The sequence below is a fragment of the Ailuropoda melanoleuca genome, chromosome 2 (genome assembly GCF_002007445.2).
Source record: "Ailuropoda melanoleuca isolate Jingjing chromosome 2, ASM200744v2, whole genome shotgun sequence".
NCBI classification, from domain to species: Eukaryota; Metazoa; Chordata; class Mammalia; order Carnivora; family Ursidae; genus Ailuropoda; species Ailuropoda melanoleuca.
The window spans coordinates 57,409,837-57,426,037 of NC_048219.1; positions in this window are offsets into that span (position 1 = coordinate 57,409,837).

The following is a 16,201-nucleotide window of genomic DNA, read 5'->3' on the forward strand; positions in this document are numbered from 1 at the left end:
TGTCATGATAGAAGAAATACAGGGTACCGTGTTTGGGAAATTTGGGGGTCATCTAATTCGGTTTTGGGGAGTAGGAGATGGTTTGGAGAGGAAGTGTTCCAGGCAGAGGGAAAAAGATGTGCCGGTCTGGAGCCAAGAGAATGTAGCATATTCTGACAAAAAGTGTCTGGCTTACACATGAAGTACAAAAGTGTAGTTCATTTCTTCAGAGAATGTTAATGTATTGAAATATTTTTGGTACTTTAAAAAATGATGAACACTTAACACAAAAGGTATGTTAAAATGTGTTTAAGAGCCCCTAATAAGAGCTTTGTAAACATGTTGATAATAATTCACAGTCCAAACTTTAACAGTAGTGTTACCCTCTTATTTCTGTGCTAAGACACATTCCTCTGCAATTTTATAATTGTACAGACACTTTGATTCACACTGTGAATCACCATACTCTTAACCCTAAAAGCTGTTTAAGTTGGTTAGTTAGCTATAGCACCAAGTGAGTGAGCTTTTTATTTCCCCAGAAAGGAAGTTCTACAGCCAGCCTCGAGTACCATCTTTAATGTGATATGAGTGCAGGTTTAGGTTTTAAAAGACCATACAAAAAATCCAGGTCAGCTCAAACAGCAACTATAAACTAGGTTTATGGAAGTAGAGTAGTAAGGGGAGGAAAAGTATGGGTGCTGGAGTGAAATGGCCTTGGGTTCAAATCCAGTCTTCCTCACATCCTGTGCTTTTGAGCTTGGACTCCAACATTGTATAAACTATTGTTTCCTTATCAATAAAAAAGGGATAATAATTATGCCACCTTAAAGTTGCTGTGAGGATTCTATAGCAAATGTTAACTTGTAAGTCATTTTTAGGGAAAGGTTTGACACATAGTAGAAGCATTCTGTAAATATCAGTTTCCCTTTGTTAGCCCCTGTAGCTTCCTGACCAATCCAGAGTGTAGACCTTGTTTATGACTGTACCAGAAATACCTTTTATACCCACACTTTATTCTACTCATCAGCCTTGTCTTCCACCCGCTTTAAATCAGACCTAGATCTAGGTTTAACTTTACTGCAGCCATCGTGAGTTTTTATCAGAACCTTCTGTTTTCCATCAAATGAGTGTTGATTATAACAGCCCAATAATGTGCAGTAGCCTTCAGTGTTAAGGCTCAAGTGCTTCTTGTGCCTTTGTCTACCACAAATCCACCATAATATGTGGACTTGTTCTTAATGTTTGTTGCTTTTTATTTTAAAGGGGTTTTGTTTGGTTGGTTGCTGGGGTGGGGGGGTGGTTTTGTTTTTTGTGGGTTTTTCATTTTGGTTTGATTTACGAAGTCATGGATTTAATTTTTACTCAGGTAAAAGCCCATAAAGGTTCTTAGGCATGGAAGAAAAGCTTGGGAAGGCTAATAGTTCATGGTGCCGTTTGAAATTATTTAAATAAGCTCCGTGCCCCAGAGCTTAAGCTAAAAGTATAGTAACATGTGGGGGATGCACATGTGAATGAGATAATAAACTTGGAAATAATTGTTGGCTCTTTTAGAGACAGACAAAAATGATTGGATTGTCTCTACATTTGTTCTCAAAATAATCTAACCTAAGACGTCATGGTATTAAATTGTTTTTTTATGGTGCTAGTCAGAAAAATTCATATTGTAGGACATTAGGCCCCAGAAATGGGAATGTGCCTCATTCTGAGTAACAGGAGAACTAAGAAACTTGAGGCTAGGGTCGCCACTGGGTGAGAGTCCATCCTCCTCTGCTGTTCTCCACCAGAACAAAGGAACAGAATGTGAATGGAGGAGCTGGTGTGGGAGGGCATTTCTGAGATACACTGTGGGAAAGATAACAGAGTGCAGGACAGGAAGCAACAGCCTTGTTTACCCAGAGAGGCCCAGCTTACCTCCATGCATTGACTGGATTCCTCAAAAAATATCTTCCCTACCTCCCAAATGCTTGAAATTTGGAAATATGTTGCCTAGTGTGTAGCACTTAGAGCCTGAGTAAGGAGCCATAATAGCTAAGCTAGCTATGCCGCAAGCCCTCCTTCAGATGACTAAGTGGCTCCTACCTTGTGGTGAGACTCCAAAGGGGAGGAGGGAGTTGTGCCCTTTCTCCCACTTTATCCTAATTAAAAAGTCTATTCAGTAGGGCAGTGGTTCTCTGCGTGAGACCCCAGGACAGGCAATAGCAGCATCACCTAGGGACTTGTTTCAAATGCTAATTCATTTTTCCAAGTACTTTCTACCTTTATTTGTACCTAATTTTTTGTCTTGAGACTATAGAACTAGTCTTAGTTCTTCCATGTAACATTGTAAAAATAGTTTAAGATAAAAGCTGTCTTCTGATCTTTACTGTATTCTAGCACTGTCATAATTATATAGTTTTATAATTTATGTGATTAGTATGTATCTGTCGGTCTAGAATGCAGATTCCCTGAGGTAGAGGCTATAATTCTTTTGATCACAGTTAAATTTCCAACTTTTAGTACACACTGTATGTACTCAATAAATACTTATCAAATGAAAGTGGGGGGATGCAATTCCTAAGGCTTATCTCAGATCTACTGAATTAAATTCTGGAGGTAGGGCCCAGCCATCTGTTTTTACAAGTTTGAGAACCACTTCAGTAGAAGAACAAAAACTTGCCTTGCACCTTCAGGGACTATCTGACATCAGTCGAGGAATTCTTCCTGCCTTCCGCACCGTCACCGAGCACCGCGCCCGCGAGTGCCCAGGTGCCTCGCTGGGGGTATTACAAGTGCATGTGACGGAATAAGGGTATGCTCAATATAAGCAAGGAAAATAGTACTTGGAATGCCAGGACTTGGTTGCTGTGGAGGGTTTCTTAGGAATGGATCCCATAGTCTGAAGAAGGATAAACACTTCGACCACTCACATTTCCACTTAACACAGTGACAATTTGACATCAAAGCACCCTGACAAACCATGGAAGAGGTTTCAGACTAACGTTTACATCCCTATGCCTCAGGTTGCTGAGCCCTTTAATTCCTACTTCACGGGAAACTTTTTAAGAATTGTTAATACTTTTTTAATAACACAAGTCATAGATGTGTTGGTAGAAAGGGAAAAAATGAAAATTTAGTTTAAAAGAAAAATCACCTATAATCCCACAATCTGGGAGAACTGTTATTTAGGTGTATAGCCTTCCAGACTCTTCTGGGCATTTATACATTTTTTTAAATGGAATCAAGTTGTACATACTGTTTTGTAACTTTTTTTCACTTGACAATACCATAACTATCCTGCTGTGTCAAACATATTTCTACATCCTTTTTAATGGCTGCACGGTATTCCATCATATGTGCTACATTTTATTAAACTATTGGTTTTTAGGTTTCCAATTTTTCACTAATAAACTGTTTTAAAGAACATTGTGTTGCTCAATCTTTTGTGTGTTCTCAGTATTTCCTTAAGATGAATACTTGGAACTGGATTTGCTAGTAGAGAGGTATGCCAGTTTTTGAAATCTTTTGTTACTGCCACTAGAAAACTTGCCAATGTACACTTTTATCAGTGTATATATATATTATATTTTTAAAATATATTGTTTCTTTTTGAAGGGCTTCCAACTAAATATTCTTGGGGCCTTCAGTTTAAAAATAAAGTGCAAGAGGAAGATAAAAAGATCCTATAAAATTAAAACGAGATCAGTCTTAAGTTATTCCGACATGACATTTACTGTTCTACCTTCTGTTAAGTGTTTTGCGATCCTCTGGGAATGTTTGTAGTACTAGCTTGCTCCTTGCTTTAATTCAGTCTCCTGGAAGCACAATCACCTTTCTGAGTTTTGCTGAAATGGTAGGAGAACACTCTTAAGTAGACTGGAATCTTGTGATAACTCTGATGGAGGCTTTTTGTTGCTTTTAGAGAGCATAGCCATCATAGGGGGAAGTAGAAACTTTGGGAGGTAAGCAAAACACTGGCTCTCCCACTTGGTTTCCTGACTCTGTGTCAGTCAACCTCTTTGAGCCTGTTTGCTCTACTCTAGAATGAGAATAAAACCTCTCTTTCAGGACTGAAAGGATTACCATGTTACGGACAAATTGGCTGGCACCTAGTAGATAATTTATTAGGATTTCCAGCTGAGTGTTTCCAGCTGAGTGTGTTAGAGTGGTTGCTGTTACCAACCTCCGTGGAGTAAATACCACTGCCACTGCCAAACTTCCTGGGAGCTGTCATAATTAATGGATATTGCCTGGTTTATCCTACTATACCTACAAAATCTGGTTCTTAAAAAAGCTGCCTAATTTTTCCACACTCAGGTATTCAAATATCTAACCACATGAAACTCCCAGACAAGGTGTATAATAGATTTCAACTATTGTGCTTTTACGGCCATGTATCAAAGTGGTAATCCTATTATTCTAAAATGCTGAGCTGGACATGTCAACCATGCCAAACCTCCCCTTCTAACTGAAACTGCTCCACTCTTGTCTGTGGAAGCTGGCACAGAAGGCTCAGCTCAATAAAGGTAATAGCAATTAGCGAAGTCCCAATAGCATCTCCAGAAGTAGAGATCAGCATTGATCTCAAATGAAAGAAATTTATCTAGACATGTATCTGAACTCTAAAAGTTGCTCAGCAGTATTTCCAAAAGATAGATGTCTCAGGGTTAACAGCTACAGTAATCATAGCAGACTAAGCCCCAGAAACCAACTCGTCACATTTGGATGAACCCCAGGAAGTTTAAATTAGCCTCTGGTTTGTTGGTTATAACTGGGAGCTACTCAGCCAATAAAAAGTGAGTAGTAAGAGAACTGAAGAGGGATATAAGGAAGGAAGCCTATAGAGGAGGCTAAAGTAATTATGAGGCCCAAGAAAATGGGCTATTATTACAAGCAACTTTTTGGAAGCCTGAGCATCAGGGTTCAGTGCAAATGTTTCTGCCTAGTCCCATGTTCTAGGGACATTGTTGAAACTCAAGCAGCAGTGGGTAGTCCCCAGCAACCACAAACAGCCATACATGATGGCTGCTTGCTTTCTGTGTGGTTTCCTCTGTTCAGGCTGCCTGGAGACCCTCATCTGTTCAGAGCAAGCTCAAAGGAGGATATTCTGGACTCCCTCAAGCAGAATTAATTACCCATATATACACGTGTAACTCAACTGTGGCATTTATTGCTTTGAATTGCAATTACTTGCTAATCTAGCTGAGCTCAAGGACAGGGATTCTGTGTCCCCTAACTCCCAGACACCTGATGCTGAGTTTCAGCAATCGCCATAGCTGCTTCCAGTATTCTAATTTCTACAAAAGGTGTGCAGCCAAAGCTGTCCTGGAATGAGGCAGAAGGGAGGTCCCTGAATGCTGTGCTCAACACAAGTATAGCTACCATCTGTCACCAGACAACACTATTCCAGTAACACTGACTCTATTCGCTGTGCTGTGCCTTTTATCCCCGTGAATTATTCATTCCCTAACTGGAAGCCTGAACCTCCCACTCCTTTTCACCCATTTTGCTTATCCCACGATCACCCTCCCCTCTGGCAACTGTCAGTTTGTGATCAGTGACCTTTGGTGTTACTATTATAATTGTTTTGGGGCACCGCAAAGTGCGCTCATATAAAATAGGGAACTTCATTAGTAAATGTGTTTTTTCTGACTTCTCTACCAACAAGCCATTCCCCTGTCTTTCTCTCTCTCTCCTCAGGCCTCCCTGTTTCCTTGAGACAAGACCAGTATTGAAATTAGACCAACTAATAACCCTACAAGGGCCTGTAAGTGTTCAAGTGAAAGGCGGAGTCTCACTTTAAATCAAAAGCTAGAAATGATTAAGCTTCATGAGGAAGGCATGCTGAAATCCAAGGTAGACTTAAACCTCGGCCTCTCCTCTCACGCAGTTAGCCAAGTTCTGAAAGCAAAGGCAAAGTTCTTGAAGGAAATTAGATGTACTACTCCAGAGGACCCATAAATGTTAAAAAATAAAACAGTCTTCTTGCTAATATGGAGAACGTGTTAGTGGCTGGATGGAAGATCATACCAGCCACAACATTCCCTTAAGCCAAAACCTAATCCAGAGCAAGACCCCAACTGTTTTCAATTCTATAAGGATGAAAGGGGTGAAGAAGCCACAGGAGAAAAGTTGGAAGCTGGGGTGCTTGGGTGGCTCAGTCGGTTAGCGTCTGCCTTTGGCTCAGGTCATGATCCCATGGGTTGGAACCCTGCGTTGAGTCCCATGTCAGGGCTCCAACCTCAATGTGTGTCTGCTTCTCCCTCTCCCTCTGCCCCTCCCTCTGCTTGTACTCATGCTCACTCTCTCTCAAATAAATAAAATCTTTAAAAAAAATAAAAAAGTTGGAAGCTATCAGAAGTTGGTTCGTGAGGGTGAAGGAAAGCAGCTTTCTCCATAGCAGAAAAGTGCAAGGGGAAGCAGCAAGTGCTGACGTAGAAGCGGCAGTAAGTTATTGAGAAGATCAAGTTATTGAGAAGATCAAGTTATTGAGAAGATCAAGTTATTGAGAAGATCAAGTTATTGAGAAGATCAAGTTATTGAGAAGATCAAGTTATTGAGAAGATCAAGTTATTGAGAAGATCAAGTTATTGAGAAGATCAAGTTATTGAGAAGATCAAGTTATTGAGAAGATCAAGTTATTGAGAAGATCAAGTTATTGAGAAGATCAAGTTATTGAGAAGATCAAGCTGCGAGAATTCATGAAGGCAGCTACACTAAACCACAGATTTTCAGTGTAGACAAAACAGCCTTCTACTGGAAGAAGACACTATCTGGGACTTTCTTAGGTAGGGAGGAGAAGTCAATGCCTGGCTTTGGAGTTCAAAGAACCAGCTGACTCTGTTGTTAGGGGCTAATGCAGCTGATGACTTTAAGTGAAAGCCAAGTCTCACTTACCATACTAAAAATCCTAGGACCCCTAAGAATTATGCTAAATCTACTCTGCCTATGTTCTAGAAATGGAGCAACAATGCCTGGATGACAGCACATCTGTTTACAACATAGTCTACGGAATATTTTAAGCCCACTGTTGGGACCTACTGCTCAGAAAACGAAGACTCATATCAAGATGTTTCTCCTCATTGACAATGCACCTGGTCACTCAAGAACTCTGATGCTGATGTACAAAGAGATTAATGTTGTTTCATGCTTGCTAACACAACATCCATTTTGTAGCCCATGGGTCAAGGAGTAATTTCAACTTTCAAGTCTTATCACATAAGAAATATATTTCATACGGCTATCACTGGCACAGATAGTGACTCCTCTGATGGATCTGGTCAAAGTAAATGGGAAAACTTCTGGAACCCATTCTAGATGCCACTGAGAACATTCGTGACTCATGGGAAGAGGTCCCAATATCAACAAGAACAGGAGTTTGGAAGAAGTTCGTCCCAGCCCTCATGGATGACATGGAGGTGGTTCAGGACTTCAGTGGAGGCAGTAACCGCAGACGTGGTGGCAACAGCGAGAGGACTAGAAGCAGCCGTGAAGCCCAAACATGTGACTGAACGGCTGCGATCTCAGGATCGAACTTTCATGGCCAAGGGGCACCTGGGTGGCTCAGACTGTTAAGCGTCTGCCTTCGGCTCAGGTCATGAACCCAGAGTCCTGGGATTGAGTCCAGTGTGGGGCTCCCTGCTCAGCGGAGAGTTTGCTTCTCCCTCTGCCTGCTGCTCCCCCTACTTACTCTCCCTCTCTCTCTTAAACAAACAAACAAATAAATACATAAATAAATAAAATTTTCTAAAAAAAAAAAAAACCTTTCATGGATGAGCAGTTGCTTCATAGGGATGAGTGGTTCCTGAGATGGAATCTACTCCTGGTGTAGGTGCTGTGAGGATCGTTGACAACAAAGGATTTTGATTGTTACATAAACCTAGCTGATAAAACGGCGGGGGTTTAAGAGGATTGACTCTAATTTTGAAATAAGTTCCACTGTGATAAAATGCTACCAAGCAGCAGCACCACATGCCACAGAAAAGTTGTTCTTGAAAGCAGGGGTCAGTTGATGTGGCAAACTCATTGTTGCCTCATTTTAAGAAATTACCAGTCTCCCCAGCATTCAGCAACCACCACCCTGACCAGTCAGCAGCATTAACATCAAGGAAAGACCTTCTACCAGCAACAAGATTATGACTTACTGAAAGCTCAGGTGATGGTTAGCATTTTTTAGCAATAAACTACTTTTTAATTAAGGTAAATACATTTTTAAAGACTTAATGCTATTGCACATTTACTTTTATATGCAGCGGGAAACCAAAAAATTCATTTAACTTGCTTTATTGCAGTATTTGCTTTATTACAGTGGTCTGGAACTAAACCTGCAGTATGTCCGAAGTGTGCCTGTATTTGAACCTCAGTATTGGGAGCAAGAGAGTCCTCTCCTATTGTTAAGCTATAAAATGTTACTATTACTATTCTTCCCAGACAGTATATCTTCTTGCAAAACCACCTAGCACAGAAATTAAGACTATATGTAGACTTTGGGATTAAAGAAGCGAATGTTCAAATCCCATCTCTACCAATTATTAGCTGTGAAAGGAGCCGGTTACATAACCTCAATTCCTGTTTCTCCATCTGTAAAGTTTGAAATACCTATGTCCTAGGTGTGTGGCAAGCAGTAGTTCTCCAAACATGGTCCCCAAACCAGGAGTATCAGCATCACTTAGGAATTTATTAGAAATGCAAATTCTCAGACTCCAACTGAATCAGAAATAATTTGTGTTTTAACAAGCCTCAGGGGCACCTGGGTGGCTCAGTCGTTAAGCATCTGCCTTCAGCTCAGGTCATGATCCCAGGGTCCTAGGATCAAGCCCTGCATCAGGTTCCCTGCTCACCGGGAAGCCTGCTTCTTCCTCCCCCACCCCCACCCCCGCTTGTGTTTCCTCTCTCGCTGTCTCTCTCTCTCTGTCAAATAAATAAATAAAATCTTTTTAAAAAGGGGGGGGCGCCTCTGTGGCTCATTCGTTAACAAGCCCTCAGGTGATTTGGTGCATGCTGAAGTTGGAGAACTACTGATTATGAGGATTAAATAAAACAGTGCATGAGAAGACTTGACTCAGTAATTGGCACATGGTAAATAACAAATTCTATTTGTCTTATCACTATTATTATTGTTATCACTATCAGAATGTCTAAAGTAATGAATGAACTACACTCGCTTCAAGCAAATTTCCATATATATTTTTTCATTACCAAGCTTTTCATAAGAATTCGGAAGCTTAACATTTGAAGTTCTCTGATGAAAATATGGAGTACTAATCCCTATACATTAACCAATCATGTAGAAAATGAGTTGAAATTATTTCTACCAAAAATTAACCAACTGAAAGTATAAAAAGTCAATCTATCTCTGCAAAAAGGAGCAATTGGAGAAAGGGTCAAGATTTTTCTTGGAAAACAGTCCAGTGTACACTTATATGAATGGAAAAGTGAAACATTGAAGCTCCAATGTTCTGTATCATAGAGCACACCCATGATCATTTTGACCTGAAATTTTTGAAAGCATATGTTGCCAATTGCATGTTGTGGATATGAAACAATTTCAATGATGCGATCATAAAATGGCTACCTTTATTCCATGTAACTTCCTGATGAATGTCTCAAGATAAATGTTTCATAATGCAACCCTGAGAAACTAAATTAATTTACCTTCCACTTAGGGTGTGTGGATATAAACCAATTACATACTGCAGGAGACTAAAATACTTGTGGTTTTAGAAGAGTTCATCATAAGCCATTCCTTCTGAGAGCATTTAGATAGCAAGTCCAGTAAAAATTAAATTTGTGGTTATGTATCCTTCAGGCAAATTATTCACTTAACCTGGCAGACCCACAGGTTTCTCATCTGTAAAATGAAAGGGTTGAGCCTGGTGATCTCTATCATCCTTCTAGCTCTTGCGTCCTAAGATACGCTAAACAAGGAAAACTTGTTCATGTTTTAGTAGTAACCAATGCTAAACCCCAAATTATTAATTAAATTAAATAGCAAATAACTTAAGCAATAGATTGTTCTATTGGTAGGTAATTGATGGGACTGGTTTATTTATATTTCATTTTATTTTTTTTTAAAGATTTTTTTACTTTATTTGACAGAGAGACCACGAGAGAAGGAACGCAAGCAGGGGGGAGGGGGAGAGGGTGAAGCAGGCTCCCTGCTGAGCAGGGAGCTAGAGGTAGGGCTCAATCCCAAGAAGCTGTGCTGGGATCATGACCGGAGCTGAAAGGCAGATGCCCAATGATGGACCACCCAGGTACCCCTATATTTGATTTTAGAGAACAAAACTCTTCGGTGTGAATTTTCTAGAAAAGACTGAATGACAACTTGTGAGAGATTCCTTTTGAAATCCCTCTCCACCTGGACTGACAGAGCCTAACCTTCACCTCAAAGGGAAAGACTCACTTTGTGCTCAGGCTTTCTAAAGGGTTCTAACAAGCAAATATGAACACTGGCACTAACGGTCTTGGTTTGGCATTATTGAGTTTTTACGTTCCTTTGAAAAATATTGCTAACATTTATCAAACAGTTTACACACATTGCCTTCTTTAAACCTGGCAAGAAGGTATTCTTGACCCCATTTTACAGACAAGGAAACAAAGTTTAGAGAGGCACAGAGCCAGATAGTGGCAGAGCTGATGAGCCTCATTCCTTGTCTTCCCACCCTGAAGCCCAAGTTCTTAATCAGTGTGTAACATGGACACCAGTTTGGTTTTTTTAAAAATGTGTCTCCAAAAATGGTCAATACCTTATTATTTCCTGCACTACTTCTGGTCTAGTAACTTCTTGGGGCAGAAAAAAAAATGTTCTTGGCACGAAGTAGCTATAAATTACTGCTTAACCAACTAAAAAAAAAATCTACAAAGTTCATCAAGCCAAGTGGGGATCGTTCATTAAACACCACACCTGAAAGTGCAAAGAAATCAGCCTTGGCTTAAATCAGGGGTTCTCAAAGTGCAACCCTCAGAAACTCGGGGGGGTGAAATCTAGCCGTCTTGGGTTTCAACGAGCTCTCCAGGTGATTCTGATGCACATGTTTGAGAACCGCTTATTTAAATAAAGCAAAAGGACTAAAACTACCTTTTTGTCTTTCACTTTAAAGCTGACTGACCTGCAGAAACAGTAAAAAAGAGTAATGACAGTCCCCAAAATATGATTCTAAGCTACTAAATTAAGCTGACGTGTAATGCCATTTTACTGAGTTTATCGATTAAATAGGCCATTACTAATGAGTAATTTGGTGAGCAAGTGAAAATGCTCAGACTATTACTTTGCCAGGAACAGGGGAAAGAGCCCATGGATTAAAAAAGTTTATTCCAGGGGCGCCTGGGTGGGTAGTAGCTCAATTGGTTAAGCCTCTGACTCTTGATTTCGGCTCAGGTTATGATCTCAGGGTCTTGAGATCAAGCCCCAAGTGGGGATCTGAGCTGGATGTGGAGCCTGCTTGAGATTCTCTCTCTCCCTCAGCCTCTTCCCCTCTGCCCCTCACCGCACATGTCTGCACTCTCTCAAAAATAAAAAATAAAAGGTTTATTCTAAAATTCAGCTATATGGGAATATGTTCTATAAATTTGTCTTTTATCAAGGTAACAAATCTATATAATCCTTATTATTCTTTCTAGCCAGAGTCTTAGTTTCACTGAGAGAGGTTATATGCCCTATGTGGCAGGACAAGAGCACACCATTAAAAAAAACAAAAAACAAAACAAACAAACAAAAAAAAACCAGGAGCCATTCATTGGCATTTACAAGATGCCGGTCACAATATGGTGTGACACATCCTCTAATTTCGTTCTCGAAACAACACTGTGAGATAGAGATTGTTGTCCTCACTCTGCAGATGAGAAAACTGAAGCTTCGACAAAGACATTAAGCGTGAGCCTGCTACGCTGCCTTCAAGGTCCCGGAGTCTACAGAGCCAGTACATTCGAATCCTAAACTATATCTCCCTCCTTCCTCTCTCCCCTCCCTGATGCTCACCCCTCCCATTCCTTTCCTCTGGACTGTCCGGGACTGGAGCCAGTGCTCTGGGTCTTCCTTCTCAGCCCATTTCCACCTTCCCCCTCACTCCCAACACGATGCCCATCGTGGCTAATTTCTAGCCCCGTTTCTGCAAACTCTAGCCCTCCAGCTCCCAGGCAGCTGGCCTAGGAGGGCTGCCGAGACTCGGGAGCACAAGGGAGCTCAGGGGAGAGGAATGCCTCCTGGGAGGGGAGAGGAGGAGGAGAGGGCTAGGGGCATGACTGAACAGATTGTGGGAACCTGTCAACAGTGATCTGAATAGGGAGATACTAAGCAACTAGCAAAGAGAACAGCTAAAAATATGATTGGTCAATATGAAATTTGTGGAAAGTGGCAAAAGTTCAGAAATAACAGGAGAAAAACCAACAAATCCCTGAAGTAGTAATTAGTAAAAGTTCATTGTGTCTACACGAATAAAGGCAGTTTGCAAACCGGGAGCCCACAATCCAAAACATGGGATGAGGCTGAGAAGTAGATTTTTTTTTTAATTTATTTATTCGACAGAGAGATAGAGACAGCCAGCGAGAGAGGGAACACAAGCAGGGAGAGTGGGAGAGGAATAAGCAGGCTCATAGCAGAAGAGCCTGATGTGGGGCTTGATCCCAGAACGCCAGGATCATGCCCTGAACCNAGTGGGAGAGGAAGAAGCAGGCTCATAGCAGAAGAGCCTGATGTGGGGCTTGATCCCAGAACGCCAGGATCATGCCCTGAACCGAAGGCAGACGCTTAACCGCTGTGCCACCCAGGCACCCTTGAGAAGTAGATTATTATAAAGCAGCATAGACAGTGAGAAAGAAGGGACTTCTTAACAGTGATTGGTTATACTGTTAGAATTTTCTTTAATGATAGGAAATTGGCCAGTGGTTTCCTCTTATTAATCTGGGACACAGTTTGTTTATGATTTTCAGAGGCATACGCAAGAAATTACCCAGGTCAAGTTTGTCTTGCAAAGTAAGCTAAATTAAGCTTTGCTGGTAGAACTCAACTGGTTTTGTCTTCTCTGGGAATTTTCAAGGCTGTTTTTCAGTTTATTCTTTGGTTTTGGTTTTAACAGAAGATGGTCATTTGTATGAAGAGCTTACCATATCTGCTCCATTATAATATAGCAAAACAACTAGTATGCGAACTATTAAATGGGCTCTATCAACTTTGTGTATTGCTTTGCCGGAAGAGCGGCTTCCCTACCACTACGATAATGCCACACCTCAGGGTTCGTGAGCGCACTTGAGACCGCTGCAGGGTCTGCTCACCACTTGAGAGTTACAGGAGCCACTAGCCATATCCTAGATTAGAGAACATATATCCACCAATTGTGCGTACATTCTAATGCAACGATGCAAAAACTTCCCCTTAGATTAGTAATGGACAAATATTGGTACTGACTCTAAACTTGCTAAGCCCTCAGCAGCCATGTGTCTACCTTAGAAACCCAGCTGGCTGGGGTAGAGAGATCTCCTTCCATGTCTGATCTCTTGCCTCATTTGTGTTAGCGTCACATCCCTGATACAGGAACCTCAGTCACGAGCAGGTCGTGGGCAGGAGTTCCTTTGCTGGTCTTCCCTACCCGCTTCCCAGCTTCCCCTCTCCCCAGAGTCCTATCAACAGAGACCTTGCAACTTAAGAAAAAAGTGAAATAATAATAGCTACAAGGATTTAAGTTCTTCTGCATGCCAGGCACTGTGCTAAAAGTGATTTACACCCATTATCTCGTTCTAACAACCTGTGAGGTGGGTACCACTCATATCTCTGTTTTACAAAAAGGGAAATAAAGGCTTTTAAATCACCCAGCTGTTAGAGTGGCAGAGCCTGGGATTTGACCCAAGGCTCGCTAATTCCAAAAGCCTTGCTCTCATTTCTACACTAAGGGTCCTCCCCAATGAACAATTACACCATTAAGCCTAAGCAATGTTTAAAATGAATAGGAGCGGACACTTATTCTCTGGCCAAGCTGCTCAAATGCAGCTAAACAGACAACTCAACCACGGTTTGATGGTCCTGCCCAGCGGGTGTATTCCAGGAAACAGTTTTCTTTCCTCTTGTCTCTTAACCCATTGTGGTGCCCACCATTTTGGTACCTCCAGAGGGTTGGGAAGGCTCCTCTCTTAATCAGGGACCCTTCCTAGCTTCCTCGTTAGTGTAGGAAATAAGTGCCTCTTCTCCAGTCCATCAGCTCATCTCAGTAAGTGAGCTTTCCCAACGGTCTTTTGAAAGTTGGTTGCTCAAAACTCAGAGCACATTTATATGTAATAGATGGTGACAAGGCTCCCGACTCAGTGCGCCAAAACCCATTCAACTTACAGCGCCTAAAAGAGTATTGATAGAGCATCCCAGAACACTGTAAGGTTGCTGAAGACCTCTAAATTCATCTGAGCCAGGGGTTTTTCATGCCTCTAAAGTCCTAGGACAGTGACGAGTGTGTAGTAAGAAATAATAACAGCTAGTATTTATTGAGCATTTGCCAAGTGCTTGAAACTACATGCATTTGACCTTCACGGCAGCTCTAGACAGTAAGTATGATTATTAGCCTCAAGAAACTGAGGCACAGAGAAGCTAAGTGACTTCCCAAGATCACAGAGGGGATAAGCAATAGAGGCAGGAATGGAGCCCAGGAGTCTGGATTCCAAACCGGTGGGACTAACAAGTGTGGTGTATTACCTCATTGGGCCTTATTTGCTGCCTAGGGGTTGAGGAGAAAGCCCGCGGAGGCTCTACCATGCAGGCAGCTGCCATGACGTGCGCAGGGATATCACGCAAGCAAGCAGGTCGAAGTGGCTGGAAGGGAGCCCTGGGGAATCCCTCCACAAAGGTGGGAAGAGTGCTACATCCACACAAGCTTACGTGCTTTGGGGACAGGAGGGTGTCAGTGGAACGGCCATAAGAGATGATGGAGCTGCTTGTACTGGAGAAGAGATTTGTCTTTTCTTCACAGTTTTTCAGGCTGCTCTGAGCCATGGTCTTGGGCAAGTTCGTTACTGCTCTGTGAAAGAAGCACCATGACAGTTCTCACCTCTAGGGGCTTTGTGGGGATTAAATGAGATAATTCACCAGAAATAACTCTGTGCAGTGCCTGGCATCCACTTACTGAACAGATCTTCGTCTAATTATAACCGTTATCATTACAACATGATACCATTTGACTCTGAAAAAAGCCAGCACCCACTGGAAAGTCCTTCTCAATAGACATTGCTAAGACAAGCTTGAAGGGAAGGAGGTTTTGCCTCGAAACTGTGATGTCATGCTGAATGGCAGCGCCGGGCCCACCCTCCCTTGCCTCAGGTAATGAGGGCCATCAGTCCAGTCTCCTTTCCCAGTAAACCTCAGACCAGCACCACCAACAAGAGGCGTAATGAATTGGCATGAGTCCCTCCTCTTTATTTCTGCTTCTGTGCTCTCAAAGGTTAGGGCTAAGAAGCTGTGAGATGGAGGATCGCTGGTTGGCAGGAGAAAGAAAGCAGCCAAGCCAAGCGGGCCCGGAATAATCAGGCTTGAGAACAGGCCATAATTTACTCCAAAATGGTCTCTAATGGTGATGCGGGGTGGGGCGAGAACAGAGAAGGGAAAACAGATGCCTCTTGAAGTTTTTCATCTAAAATCTAAGGAACCGTAATTTACGAAAGCAATGGTGTTTCACGGTCTACTCTGCAGTTCTTTCAAATGTCCAGATCCAGGGCCAGCTCTCTGTGTTTTTCCATCCACTGCTGAGACGGCTGTTATCTTTGCCACTGCTAATGGTATTCTCTGATGGGCAAAAAGGAAGAAAAAAAAAAAAGGAGAGGAAAAAAAAAGAAAAAAGAAAAGCCATGATGATATGATGAATGTGTCCTAAGTTTAACATTTGGTGTTGCCATCTCATTATATATTAGTTGAAGAGGCTTTTGGAAGACACAACAGAGACATTATATGTAAATCAATAACAATTTTTCTTTTGTGTTCGAATCATGAATACTGACTAGCTAATTTTCATGGCATCTCTATAAGATAAGTGAGTTTTATTATCCTGTTCCAATTCAATTCTTCTTCAGGGTTTTAATCAGCCTACGCGATTTTATTTTAATTTATCTACATGAAATGATTTTTGCCAGCACCCTACATTTTCATCAGATTTTCTTGTCATAGCCGGATACAGCTGGTACAGACAGTTAAATGCTACAGAATGGGGCAGACTGATGAGGATGGAAAACCAAACAAGGCATCAGCATGAAGCACCATAAATGGCTGGAGGGG